Genomic DNA, 15,471 nt, shown 5'->3' with positions numbered 1-15,471 from the left:
AAACACTCACCATATGCATATATATCGTATATATATATTGCTAAAAAGTGCAGCTATTATTTACGCATTTCAAAATCGCTATCGTGCATTGTATATTTGCTTTATTTAAATTCAATAAATATTTTATATATTTTTATGAGTTGCAGCTAAATTATTGATAAACTTTTTTTTTTCGTTGTTTATGCAGTGTTTATTTGCTTGTTCTCTGTGAATAATGCAAGTCAAACATGCAAGTCGGGCTGGCATTATTTTAGAAAAATTTTATTTATGCGCTTGGCCATTTGTAAAAGTTATAAACGAGTTTAGCAAATTAATTAAAAATGTTTTAAACGGTGTTTTCCAAGCACCTCCAAGCTCCAAGCTAATTAAATAAGCTTACTGTGTTTTTGTGCCTTGCCGTCTCAATTTTCTTGGCTGCTGCATATTTATGAAGCAATTGGCAACAAATTGAAATTGTTGTGCAGATTTATGATGACAATTAGCGTGACTTGTAGGCTCGATAATTAGCCAGCTTAAGAGCACGCTGCTGGCATTTAATAAAACCGACAATTGTGGCTCATAATTTGATGCTACTGTCAACGCCAAATCGACAAACAAACAAACAAACCGACGACTGTCATTAAAGCCTAGACACAGCCACAGACACAGACAGCAGCTCAGCCGCTCAGACGCAGTTGTGGGCGTTGCAGACAAACACTTTGGCTTTAGATTTGGCTTAAGCTTTTGGCTGTCATATAAGCTCGAATGGCTCGAAAAGTCAATGCGGTAAGCCGTCACCAAATATGGCCATCGATTAAATGATTTTCATGTGCCATAAACGACGTGCGCCTTTAATAAGGCCCCCAGTTTAACGAGCTGCCGCCACAGCTAGTTTCAAATTGAAAAATGCCAAATAAAAATTGTCACAGACGTCGGTTCGTCTGGCTTTGGCTTTGAGACTGACTTCGCCTGCGACTTGTTTAGATATGCTTGCAGTTCGCTTTAATTGCAATTTTTATAGACAATCTTGTGTGCCTCGTTGTTGTTTCTGTTTTACGGTCTTTATGGCATTTTGATGGATAATCTATAAATTTTCTTCGAGTATCATAAATATACGCAATTTTGGCCTAATGAGTGTTATGAAAGTCGCTTGCCAGCAAATTGTATCTCATCATAAAAACAGACACCGAAACTTTGGGGGCCATATAATGAGTTATTTAGAAAGGCGTGCGAAAGTGTGCAACTCTGGGGGTGGACTAGATAAGAGCGTTAATTGTCTGGGTGTGTGTGAAAACTGCTTTCAAATATTTCGATGCGAGTCAAAGTTTTTCCCTTAAGTACGCCAAGTTTGTTATTCCCACAGCAAAGCTGCAAAGGCCAAACAGCAGCAGCAGCGTCGGCGCTTTTAAATATAAATGTTGATTGCCAATACTTACATTAATCTATGCGCACCAATGCACCTGTCTGCAGCACCCCCCCAGCCGCTCCTCACTCTCTTTTAGTTAGCCATAAGCTATCGCTAAACAGCAGCAAATGCCGCGCACGCCACAATATTTAAGATGCCAAAGTGTTTTGCGTATTAATCGCCAGCAGCAGCAGCTCCAGACTCTTAAACGTGACGCAAATCGAGTGGCGCCATATGCAGCTTCCCTGCACTTCCCCTCCCGCTCCACTCACTGCAGCGCGCTTTGAAACTGAAAGCTGAACTGTTGCATTTGTTGTAATTGCAGGCAGCGATTTTGCATTTAGAATCTGCAGACCGTTGAGCGAGGATTTGGCCACATTGCCACACTGCCACACTTTTGTGGCACACACACACAAACACACACACAGTGTGACTTATGCGGGTGCCACGAAATAAGCAACACAGCTCAAGCTGCAGCTACAAAAAGATACAAATATGTATACCAGTTGCTGCGAGTCACCTTCATAGCGCGGCAATTGCAACTGCAACTGCAACAGCAACAGCAACAACAGCATTTGCAACATGAATGACTCGTTACGCCTGACCTATGTTGGCCATTTGTTGTTGCTGTTGTTGGGCTTTGGTCGCCGTCCTCAATTGCCTAGCTGAATGGCGTCCAATTCGATTATTCTAACATGAATTATAGTTCGTGTTCGTTGAATGGACAATTATGAATTTATCATGTTCAGTTTGAACAGTTAGTCTGCTGCAGCTTGTGAGCTATATACACAGACATAGCAATGTATATAGCGTATGCTGGCTGCAAATTGCATTTGGGGCTCATGTTGATAGCCACGTTTGCAATTGCGCTCAACGCTCTTGTTTGTCGTTATTGCCGCTTTTGATACACGATACAGCGCTATACATAATTAGTTGCTGCCGCAGTCGCTGCTGCCCAAAAACTGCCAGCAACAGCAAATTATTTGCTGTGACCCCATCTTAGTTATAGTTATGCTTAGGTCTTCAAGCTGACCATGATTCTCATTAATTTGGCGCATGTCAAGCTTCAAATGCAAGCACATAAATTATATTAAATCCAAATTTAAGCGCAATGTAAAGCGATAATAATTATTTATGAAATATGCACGCAAACAAAAATATTTTTAATTAAATCGCGTACATGCAAACAGCAACTCGAACACTCGTACTACAAGTTGCTAGTTGCTAGATTTCTAGAGCAGGTCAAATCGATAGATAGCTGCAGATACAGCGGCTTGGCACAAACAGTTGTAATGCTGTGAAATGTTTATTAATATTTTGTCATAATTTTGTGTTGCATAAACAACAACAAAAATAAATATAATTTATAAGATAAGCGGCTAATGCTGCAAACGTGAGAAATTATTATATAGTTTACTATAGTCTGTGTGTGTGTTTGAGTTTGTAATCTTGACAGCCTGGCCTCGAGTGGGTGCAAGTGCAGTGACAAGCAACAAGGCAGCCATTAAAATATGCATATAGGCATACACGATATGCTACAGATATACGCGTTGCTATATGTATTCATGATAAATCTGTTGGCCTGCAGTTCAAGTGCACAGAACGCGCTTTTAATTGCCTTAAGTGTTTCGGGGGCGCTTATCAGCGACGCATGCAACAAAATGGAGCACGAGTCCAGTTGAGTTGAGTTGAGTGTGTGGCAAATTTATTGATACACTCACGCATTAAAATCATTTATAGCACACATAGCGCTAAAGTCTAAAGTCAGAGATAAAGCGAGTTCAGCGCACTGAATTTATTAAAATGCAATTTTCACATTGCAATTGCCGCTTTTGGGTGTGCAACTGTATGTTGCATGTTTGCCGCGCTGTTTCTTTTTTTTTTTTTTTTTGCATGTTTGCCATTTGCCCAAACGCCTCGCACAACAAGTGCCAGCCAGCCTGCCTGCTGTCCAAGGCGTACTCTAAGCCGTGCCTAGAGCCGCGCGGCCAATACAATAAATTTTTCATAAATTTTAAATTATATATGTACATACATATGTAGTTTTTGGTTTTTATGTTGGCCATGTTGTCTTGTAGTGTGAGCGAACGTTTTGCATTTTCATTTGCATTTAATAATATTTTTAATGCTTTTATTGCTCACTATTATTTAATGACAGCTCATAAACTTTGTACAAACTGTTGAAAATCTTGTTGCGGAAGCAGGCCTAACATTAATTATTTATATATTATAGTGTGGGTGGGTGCGACGCAACAAAATTAAATGCATATTTATTTAATTTAAACGCGTAACTATTTCAACAATTGCTTAGTGCGTTTTGTCATTGCATTCGTCGCTGGTTTATCGCATTATTAATCAAGTCAAGCAATTTAATTAGCCATAAAATGTCTTTTGGTATTTGGTAATCGCAGCAGTTGGCTGGCAAATAAAAATGCCTCACTTGTTAAATGTGGATGCCCGATTAATTATGAACAGCTGAAAGCGCGCCATTAACATGAAAAGTCAAATCTATCTAAATATTTGCCATGGGGCCAACGAGTTGCTGCTGCAGACTAAGCTGCAAGTTAGTTGGGACTCTGGCTCTGTTAGTTGCTGCTCTTGGCCGCATGTGCAAGTTGGCAAGTCATTTTTTTATCGGCCCGCAGTAATCTGAGCTGCACGAACAAATGGACTGTGGGATGGACGCGATCGTACATATATATATGTATATATAGTATGGTATATATAACATGGCATCATTTGCTGGCAGGCGCGCGTTTGCTTGTTGTACAATGGTCGGTGCAACGCCTGCAACTCCTGCAAACTCCACTTGCCCACACTACGATCACGATGATGATGATGATGATGCAACAATGTGGTGGATGGAGGCGCGCAGCTAAGCTGAGCAAGTGCTAAAGCAACTGCAGTGTGGCCAACTAAAAGGCGCATAGAACATCTTGCCAAACAAGTTATGCAGTTCGGTCCTTTAACTGGGTCAGTGTGGCGCAGCGAACTGAAATTTAGACAGTAGCAGCAGTAGGCTAATCAAAACAAAAGACTTAGGCAACGAACTTGCTATTGGTATGGGCTATAACATATGAATTGTTAAGCTATCTAAGTAATTAGCGTATTTTAGAGACAATTGTCATACTCAAGTACAAAAGACTTAGGCAACGAACTTGCCTTAGCTATGGTTATGGGCGCATAAACCAACTTATAACCCAGTCTATGTTATACTAACCCACATTATATAACCATGAAATAATTTTTACTATCAAGCCATATCGCTGGCGTTCACCCAGTTAGCGTCAATGTAAACAAAATTCCATTTAACATTTTGCGCTCGCCGCCTTTGGCTGCTCATGCTCATGTGTGTGCTTGAGCTTGAGTTTCGATTTGATTGTCATTCGCCAGCGGCACATCCTGTCCCCAGCTCAGAGCGCCAAGCGTTAAGCGCTCTCTCGTGTGTCTGCTTGGCGCGCAAAATTGGCTTGCAGCTTGTTGTCTTTATTAGCGCTTGGGCCATAAATCAAAGAGCCAGCTTACAGTTTAGCTTACAGACGCTTGACGGCGTCTCACATGTGGCGACTGTGGCCCTGGCTGGCCAGTACGACGTCCGACGTTCGTCCGTCCGTCTGTCCGTCCGTCCATCTGCGCTGGTCTCCTTTGGTTAACATGCACATAAGTTACGCTGCAATATTTCAATATTAATCCAACTGCCAGCGATGACGAAGTGTGGAGCTCACTTTCCGCTCAACTATTTGTCTAGTCTCGGTCGCCGTTGCCGTCGCAGTTTTTGGTTTCGCCAGGCGCTGCAAATTGTTTAGTTGCATGCGGCTTATAAAAAATAAATTAGAAAATCAAATAAATCAATTGGTTATGCTGCGCTTATTTGTTGCTGTTGTTGTTGCTGCTGTTATTGTTATTGTTATTGCTGTAGCTGTAGCTTATGTTGTTGCCAGTTAGCTTGGTTATTACTCAATTTTAGCCCGCGGTGCTCTCGGCTCGTAGTTCGTTTCTTTTGTTGCTGCAGCAAGTTGAGCTGAACGTGAAGTGGAAAACCCTTTGCTGTCCTTATATGGCAAAAGCATTAATTGCACGACTAATGAAGCAGCTGCCATTGCACAAGATAATCATATATAACAATGCTATCGATAGATCAAAGATATGTGCCTGACACAGTTGTCAACTGAACTAGAGATATAGATAAAGTTTGTAAGCGAATGTTAGATCTAAGCTGCGGCTAATTAGGCATGGGATGGAACAAGCTGGGAGGTTAAAGCAGCAGCAGCAGCATTGGGAAGTGCCACAAATTGTAGCCATAAGTCAAAGAAAGCTTAAGCGATTTTAGTTTTGACTAACTTACAAACTAAAAGTTGGCATGCAAATATTTTCATAATTCATAAGTAGTTATAACTTTTAACTCTAAAATATGCTGTTAAAGTCTTAGCCAGTGTTTGCTTTACTAACTTAGTAACACTTGCTCTGGTAGTTCTAGCTCAAGCTGCTACTTGAGTCAGACAATTAAGTTGAAACTTCTACGCGTCATATGCTGCACTTGGTTCTGGTTTTGAACTCATGTTCGCATTATAATTTATGATATGTGTTTTTTTGCACAGAAATCAGTTAGTAAATGTGACAGACATGCTTAGTGGTTATAGCTCTATCGATGTCTATAGTTGGGCTGCTGCTGCGGCTGCTGCTCCGGTTGCTGTTGGCTGCTGCTGTTGGCTTTTGATTGCCAAGCGCACATAACTAAACGGTCTCTAAATGCCTGGCACCCAACTGCGTAGACATGTCAGTGCTTGGCTCATTTTGTGGTTTTCAAAAAATAAAAATATTAACATTAAAACATACACGGACCAAAACTGAAGCTAAAACTCGAAAAGTAAACGCACGTGCCGCACAAGAGCAACAACTTCATTTGGACTCAGTACGTTATGCTAGACGTTGAGCTGCCTTTGTGTGTGTGTGTGTGTCTATGTGTGTGTATTTTTGGTGACGGTGACGGCGACAGCGTTGTGTAGCACAATTTTTGACATTTTTGTGGCGCCAACAACAGCAACAACAACAACAACAATTCCATTGACATGCGTCAAACAACAATCAAAATAGGTTCCTTTTGTTGTTGTTGTTGTTTGTTGGTTCATTGGTACTAGAAAAACGTGCGCTTGCCATGTTGGCCATTCATTATGAACTCGTTTTCAAGCTACCTTTATATATATCTATGTCTATTTTTTGACTTTTTTATTTTTTTTTGGTACAAGAAGCGCCAGTAAAAATTTTTATATCTTTTGGGATGTGAACTGCCAATTAACCCAAAAGCCAGCCGCGCTTGTTATCGCCCGCTCAGCGATCTTATGAAATCGTAGAAATCATTAGCGCCCCTCGTTTCACTCGCTACGTGACACTTTTGTTCCACTGTACTACAGTCATACAAATGCCAAAAGCCCCGGCAAGAAATTGAAATTGAGTTGTTGCTGCAGTAAATTAATTAAAACATTTTTGCATTTAACTGCCACACAATTGTCGCTGCCCATTTTTGGAGCTGTTGCAGTTGTAGTTGTGTAGTTACCCACCCGCCAGGCATTTTAGCCAGCATAATTTTCTCAACTTGCGAGTAATTTGCGCCGAAAGTTTTCGCAGAGCTATGCAAAGCAAATAATCGAAACTCAAATGCAAAGCAGGCAATTTCTGTAACTTGCTATGCACTTTTCTTTTGGGTATTAGCTTTAGCCAGTTGATTTGTGATTTTTGTCAAATGGCAGAGAAAGAGACAGAGAGAGAGAGTGTGGGGAGTATGACAGAATGGAAAGCAATAGAAATATATAATATAATATATAACTACTTATTGCTTGCTTGAATTTCTGCATAATAATTTATTTGCTATTTATATATTTTGTTTTAATTTATTATTAATTATTTTTGCAGTTAGAGTATTTGTTATGCTCATTGGCAGCTTTTGGCGCAATGAAAACTGCAGCTTACTTGTATTTTGGGCTAAAATTATTTGACTTTCAAATGAGCTTGGAGCGAGCTTAAGGCTGCGCACTGTGTTTTTTATGAGTTTTCCGCAACATTTTGTAGCCGGCTGCTGTTGCTGCTGCTGCTGCTGCTGCAGCGATTTTTGTGTGGCAATTTGCAATGCAAAAATGCCAAAGCGAAAACAAAGAAATGTTTTTTTTTTTGCTACGAACGGGCTGCCAGCTCTTGAGCTAGCAGACGACAATAAAAACCGACAGTTGACTCGTGTTGCAAGATATATTGTAGTCCACAATGTGCTTGTTGTTGCTGCTGCCATTGCTGACAATTTGATGTGGCACATGGAGCGAGCGAGCGCTGCAAACAAATTTCCTAGTGGGCAACGCATCTTTTGCGCTTTAAGCCGCCAACAAAAGTCAACCACAAATATGAATAATTACGCGCACATACGGCCACTAAATTTACCCACTATGTGCTTGCCCCAAAAAAAACACACACAGTGGCATATTTATGCTGAACAAAATGAAGTTGTTGCCGCTGTGGCAGTAGCTGGGGCCTGTCTATGAAAACTTATGCCTGGGCATCCATTTACCACAACAATGCACAAAGCATTAACGGCGCTTTCGCAGCCGTTTATAGAGTTGGCTTGAAGTGCGCAAAACCACAACAGATGCTGCAACAAATGATGCTGCTCAATTGTTGCTATTCGATGAAATATTTGTAACACATTAGCGCAAAACGTTTGCCACATTGTGCTGTGTGGATTTCAATTACTTATCGATTTCGGTTAGATATTTCAATAGATCAGTTTAAGCTTCCCACAGCTTTCTCGTTGCTTGGATTGCATTCCAAGCTGCGCTGCTGCTTGGCTTGCATAAATATGAGCATAATTAAATAAATATTTACACACTTTACTTACTTTAGTTCGCTTGCTTAGTAACTTGGCTTGAGATTTGTGTCTGCCTACCGTGCGAGCTACCGCTCAAGCTCTCGGGCGCTCGAGGGCGCTCAATGTGACACTTGTTGTCGTTTGGCGGGCAAACTTGTTGACCAACTTGTTGCGGCCTAATGAACAAAACGCAAAACTAATAAATGCAGTGAAATTTTCGTTCGAAAAACAAACAAGCGCCTCTATGTTTGCATTTCAAGCGTGAGAGCTTTTTCTATATTAAAAACAAAGTTTTTAAAATTTTATGCATTTATGATTGTGTTTCAATTAAAAACAGCATCTGTGCTGACAGTGCAGTGTGAATCAAAATTCCAACACGCTTTATGACGTTGCCTTTTAATCTTTTTTATTTATATTTTCATTTTACTTTTTATTTGTTGTTGTTTATTTCTTTATTTGTTGTTTGTAGCTGCTGCTGCTGCTGTACTGATTTTTATAAAGATTATTCATGGATTTCTGTGTTTTGTTTGTCGCTCTTTGGAAATCAGCTTACCGCTTTAATTTCATTATATAAATTCTCCAACTGGCTTTTGTTGTTGCTTTTGGTTACAGCACGAGCGCACAAAATATACAGATATGCATATATATAAAATTAATTTCAATATATGCTTATTGTAAGCTACCGTTTCAAGTGCTTGACATAATTTCAGTGACACAAATTGTACAAACAATTGAAGTCGCCAAAGTCAGAGTCTCGTCTCTCTGTAGATGAAGTGCATAGCAAGCTCGTTAATTTGTCAATAATAATTCGTGTGCGAGCGTTTCACGTAGCTCAGGCCTTATAATTGTTGAATGATAACTGCGGCCATCGATCAAGCCAAGCTATAAATTTAAACGCTAAGTTGAAGCAACGTTGGCTTAATATCCAAGGCGGCGACTGACTGCGCTTTTGAGTTATACACTAACAACAAGAGTTGCTGCGATTTGCAGAGTCATTTGTGTTACACTTGGTTTAGTTTTGAATTGCTTGAGATTTCTGTAAAGATTTCTTGTTAACATTTGTAATGATTAATTAGCAAATTTGCCATTTGGCTATGACTCTCTATATTTATGATAATTCTACTGTAGACTGTCCATAGTTATTGAAAAGTTTTACAACATTTTGCAAATATAAAAGATAAAATTTAATTATTTATGTATTAAAAGCATTACTCAGTCCCATCACAAAATTTTATTCATTTGCTTCAACTCTTTTGCTTTAAATGTTTCCTTTTAACTTTCTTCATTTTCCTAGAGTATTTCAGCTGCTGTATTGAACTATTTGCTCTCGTTTCCAATGTATTTTTTTTTCTAACAAGCAAGCGCCTCGTGTCTATCTGTGTGAGTGAGTGAGTTACAGCGACAGCTTGTTTATATATCTTTTACCCGCGATGTGCTGGCGCGTCCAATGTTGAAGTCATGTTCCATGCACGATCCGTTGTTATGTCCATGTTTAGTTGTAGCTCACTGTTGTGGCTGCTGCTGCTGCATCGCTTTGTGTGCTTTAATTAAAGTGTGCGTCTTAAATGTCGACATTTGGATATTTATTGGCTTTTTATGCTCTCGAGCAGCAGCAGCATCCCCCCCCCAGTTAACCCGCTGCATTTTTATTTGCCACTTGGCTCAGCTGTAAGCTGGCATTAACTGCTTTGAGTCACTGTTCCGAGAGGTTGGATGTCAATTGTTAGCGTTTTATTGTTAAATATGCATAAATTTTTATGTTTTGCGTGTTTGTTGAAATTGTGTTGTTAACCTGCATATTTGCTATAGCGCAAAACAAAAATATTAAATATTAACAAGTTATGTTGGCTAAGTTAACCTTTTGTGTCTATTGTTCTTAAGCGCGTCGTTGTCGAACACGATTCTGTTTCAATCTTGGCTGGTGTATCAATGTTGCACTAATTGCCCCACTGTTCTCGATATGTTGACCCCAAGTCGGGCGTGCGCAAAGCTCACGTTGTAAAGCTCACGCAGCTCGCTCCGCCCGCTCGCCCGCCGCAAGCTGCAGTTTGGTCCAGTTACACTTTGTGCAGTTGCACATTTTCGTTTAATATTTTAATTAAAAGCCAAAACGTGGCAAGCACTTGCCTGCAGGTGTCGAAGGTGCACACACATGTGTCTCGCTCTCGCTCACTCTGTGCCTCTCAAGCGGCAGCTAGCTGATGGCTTTGTACATGCCGTGTTAATCACCAATAATAATTGTTAAACGCAAATCGCGCGCCACCAACTGGCGGCTGCTTAGGCTGCCAGACAAACTACTCGAACATTTTATTTGCCGGCTTTGCTGCTTGCCTGCCATGAATTATGAACAGCTTTATAGCTCTGCATGCCTGTTGGCCATTTTGGTTATGCGATGAAATAATTTAAATATTTTCAAGCCAACGAGTCAGGCAGTCCCAGAAGCACCCCCAAGTGCGCGCCTTATGCAATTGCCAATGCAGTTGCACGTGAGCTGCGAGCTGCCCGCTTTGCTGGCTTTGCTAGTTGACAGCCCACGCGTGGCTCTGCCTTTTATCCCATTTACCACATTTACCATTTTTGGCTATCGACATCGAGCAGCAAGAGCGCTGGCGGGCAGCCTCCAGTGTCTAAGCTCTGCACCAGCAACAGCAACAGAGCAGCGACGGCAGCAACCACAGCTGGCAACCACTCCTCCTGCCACAGCTGCTGCCGCATCAGCTTGGGCTGCGAAGACGACCACAACGCTGACGCTGAGGCTGACGCTGCTAAAGGTTGCGCAACATGTTGCTGCTGCCTCGCCAAGCGGCAACGTCATGAAAGATTCTCAGATATATTTCATTTTTATGATTGTGTCTATTACCAGCGACCACGCACGTTTGCTTTATTTTAGATGCTCTAACAATTTGAGAGTACAGCGACTAAGGCAAGGCATACAAACTAAAAGATACTAAGTCTAAGCTTAACTAACTTAATAGAGAAAATGTTAATAGTACAGTTTAATTATTTCTATTTGCTTTGTATCCTTTTTGTTATATAGAGCATACGCTAAACGTTTTGTTGCGATTTTACTTTCATTGCTAGTTGCTGTTAAATGTTGCTGCTGGCTGCTGCTGCTGTCTGTCTGTCTGTAGGGGCAACATTTACGGCAGCAACAACATTTTGAGGTGTTGGTAATTGATTTTTGTAATATCTTTGCTGGCACTCTTTATGTTTGCCTTTTCACAAAGACAACAGCAACAACAACAACAAGTAGAAAACTTCCGAGATGTGTCTGCGACATCCGCTGCTGCAACAGCAACAACAGCAGCAGCAGTAAAAAAGGCGCGCAAGCGTGCGAATTCAATTGCTCAATTGCTGCTGCCACGCCCCCGCCCCATGCCCCTTGTGCCCTCTGCCAAGCTGTGCGACGCCTGCGCAATGTGCTGCTGCTGCTGCTCCTTATTTTGTTTATTTCTTTTATTATTTGTGCGCTGTGCTGCGCTTTTATTGATTTCTGTGGTTTTTAGCATCTACTCTAAGCTATGGCAAACAATTGTTGTTGTTGCTGCTGCTGCTGCTGCTGCTGGTGTTGTTATTGTGGCAGTTTGTTGAGCTTTATGGTCTACAAAGATCTTGTACATTTCTTACAAGTTATTGTCTTGCTGCCATGAGTCATTTGGCTTGAAGTTTATACAGATTTGGCAAGCGTAGATTTGTTGCTGTTTATTTTTTATGGCAAATCGTGGGAAATCGCAGACATGTCGTAGCCAAAGGCAAAACTTTTGACACAGAAGACGCCAACACAGCGAGCCAAGTTATCGCGACTATCGCGGCTGTCATAATTCTAAACGCTGTCGCTTAAGCGAAATTCTATTTTGCAATTGTGTGACATGTCAAAGTCGCAGTCGCAGTCGCAGTCACAGTCACAGTGACAGTCACACTCACAGCGGTTGGCTGTTGTCGCCCTGCTTGACACTTTACACACACAATAAATCAACAAATTGCAACAACAACAACAACAAATACACACAAGTTCAACTTGAGCTCAAGCTGCTGTCGCAGTCGCAGTCGCTGCAATTGGAATTGCATCATGATTAATCCTAGTTTATGACGTGTCGCCTATTGATATGAATATTTAATACATAGACTAGCGTTTACTTGCATTAACAACTGCTAATTTCTGTCTAATGAACACGTATTAAATATCAAATTTATGGCAATTGCTTTACAGCTGCAGCAAACGATTTTATTAAATTGATTTTTTTTATTATATTAAATTAAAGCGTTTGCTCTCTACACAAATATGAAATGTTTAAATATTTTATGCGCTCAAATTTATGCATTTATCTATTTAGCATTTACGTTAGCTTAGTAAAAGTGTCGAACAGTGGCGCTGTGAGTTTTTTGTTCAAATGGGATTTATGTATCCCAAGATTAGCAAACAAATGCTTAATTATTCTTTTGTATGGCAAGATAAGCTGTAAGCTATAATTTCTTTTGTTTTTTAATAAATTTGTAGATTTCTTTTTAATAAGTTAAATGCTAAAATATGCCTTAGTTATAGTTTCACATAAATATTAAAAAATTTATGCATATTTACAGCTAATTAGCATTTACGTTAACTTAGTAAAAGTGTCAACCAGTTGTGTTGTTAATTTTTTGTTAAAAGGGGTATGAGGTGTTAATATATTTTATAGTTTAATATTTAATAAAAGTGTTGAGCCTTTAATGCAAAACTAGTTTGCGTTAACTTAACTACGCCACTGTCTAAACACTCTCTAGTAAATTGATTAGTTTCCCATGCAGATCAAGTTCAGTGATTAAGTCGCTCGCGCCTGTTAAACACTTGGCACCAATTTTAACGCTCCCCCCTCTCCACTGCCGCTGTCTATTGCTGTATCTATTTCTTTCTATGCGTAATATTGATTTTTAAAGCATGCAGGCCATGAATAATGCAGTGATGTCAGCTCACACACATAGACAAACGTTTTTATGCAAGATCTTCGATATACACATATATATGCCATATGCTATATCTCTACACCTGTGTTGCTACACTATCTAAATTTCAATCATAATTTCGCTGACACACACTTGGGGCGACATGCATATGTAAGTTGGACAAGGCGATTAAAGCCCACGCGACTTTAGCTCTTGTTTGTTGGCCCTTTTCTTTTGCTGGGGGGAGTAAAGCGAAGTAGTCGTGATCGGAGGCTTCCAATCTATGCCAAAGATTTTTGAATGTGCGCATTATGCAAATGAGCTCACAAGTTGAAAGAACTTGCTGAGTTGTTGTAGTTTCTGTTGTTTCTACAATCAATAAAAATTATGTTAATTAAATGCTATTTCATTGATGGAACATAAAAATCCACACGCCACGCAGCGCAGAGAGAAGAGAAACTCTTCATTCACAAAAAATAAAAAATAAAAAGAGGCTGCCACAGGCTGCGACTAAAACATGCTCGCTAACAAATTCTTGTGGCTCCAGCTGCGCCTGAACTTGGCCAACAAACAAAAAAGAAGAAACAACATGACTCAAGCGCAGGAGGAGATCTCTGCTGGTCAATGCAGTAAAAGTGTGCCAAGTGTGCTGCTGGCCAAGACGCGCAGCGGAAGTTTATTTGCCCGCATTTTTCGTGTGCAGCAACTGAAATGAAGGTCAAGTTTTGGCAACCTCAATCAATCAATGCAAACTCTCTGTCTCTCTCTCTCTTTGGCCTTTCAATTTCAATTAATTGCAATTTCACTGTGTGTGCGCGCATCTTTTAGAATCTCGTTGCGCGTAATCAACAAACCAAATTTATGATTTATGTTGCTTTGAACTTTGCCACAGAGTCCACTATAAATCATTTACTGCAAGCTAATTGCAAACTCGCTAACTCGGTAGTCAACTGTTTGTTTGTCTGTGCTGGGGGCAAGGCTTGCAGTTAAGGCTTGACAAATATGTTAATTATGCGTGTGTGGCTACTTTATTGCAATTATTAAATGTTAAGTATACGCAATGAGCTACGCTTTCACTTTAACTACGCTTTTAATTATCAATCAATAACAAATTACTTGCCGCTTAGTTTGGGCTAAGTCTATGTAGAGCAGACTATATAACAAAAGCGTTTACAACAACAACAACAAGAGTAAGTGACACTCACGCTTTGGCTGGCTCGTTAATGTGTCGCCTGTAAATTGCCTTACTTCTTGTCTTTTTTTGCTGTTGCTGTTGCTGTTGAGGCAATGAAATATCGAAGTTGCGCTAGTTTTCGCTTTAGCTTTTATCTGGCGAATGTCAGCGACGGCAAAGCGACTGCTGCTGTGCCACTGACCAGTTGCAAGTTGCTAGTGGCAAGCAGAGATCGAGACCGACTACGAGTGTTGATCAAACGTAAATGTCAAACCGAATGACAGTTTGACAAATATTGACGACGCACTGTGTGCCCAACACCGCAGCCAAGTGTGCAGAGTCTGTGTTTCTGTCTCTGTGTGTGTGTGTGTGCTCACGATTTGCCAGCCAAGGCAGCAGCTCCTGCGGCGCGATAAGACAGCAGCTCCCCATAGGGTAATTAGTAACTGCGAAGACTTTAAACTACACTTAGAGCTACACTTGCAGCACTAAGCTGTTGACTATATATATATATATATCTGCCACTGATTTCACGAAAGCGGCTTTTGATCAGCGGCTGATAGCCGCCGCCAGATGGCGTTGCAGCAGCTTAGCTTGGCCCACTTTAGCTGCCTGACTTAGCTTAGCTTAGCCTGATTTGTATCTTAAAGATACATACATGCTTCAACAACAACAACAACAAAAAGATACATTTTGCGCTGCGCTGTTTGCCTTTTTGGCTACTATTTGTCATCAGCTGGCATTCCACGAAAAAATAACAAAATTATGCGCTTTAATTGCTTTTGATAAATCGCCGCTTAAGCCGCTTAAAATATTTCATATAAAAAATCGCTTAATTTTTTAGCGCACTAATTAAACAAAAGGACACTAAGCTACAAAAAAAAAATCTACAACAAAATATATTTCAAGATCTCGCGCATAAATTTGCATTTGGGCCGCTTAGTTGGGGGGCCAGCTAATTAGCGCAAGGCGCTTGCCACGCCCACATATGAAGCAAGCTAATGGCGCATCAACAACGCCGCATGCCACAAGCCACAACAACAACAACAATTCAATTGGCATTCAATTTCGTTTTTCAATTACGCTTACAATTGCATTCAATTGAATTGAATGAGGCATTGAATGGAAATTGCAGCGCCTTTT

The 15,471-nt window shown here is 40.5% G+C and overlaps 1 long non-coding RNA gene across 1 annotated transcript in view; it reads left to right on the top strand.

Annotated features, from left to right (window-relative positions):
• The window catches only part of LOC117134765, a 28,584-nt gene that overhangs the window by 2,085 nt on the left and 11,028 nt on the right, over window positions 1-15,471 (top strand). The window lies entirely within an intron of this gene.

This window comes from Drosophila busckii, chromosome 3L (genome assembly GCF_011750605.1).
Source record: "Drosophila busckii strain San Diego stock center, stock number 13000-0081.31 chromosome 3L, ASM1175060v1, whole genome shotgun sequence".
In the NCBI taxonomy this organism is placed as follows: domain Eukaryota; kingdom Metazoa; phylum Arthropoda; class Insecta; order Diptera; family Drosophilidae; genus Drosophila; species Drosophila busckii.
The sequence above is the reverse complement of the archived record's forward strand: the minus strand, read 5'-3'. Positions and strand labels throughout refer to the sequence as shown.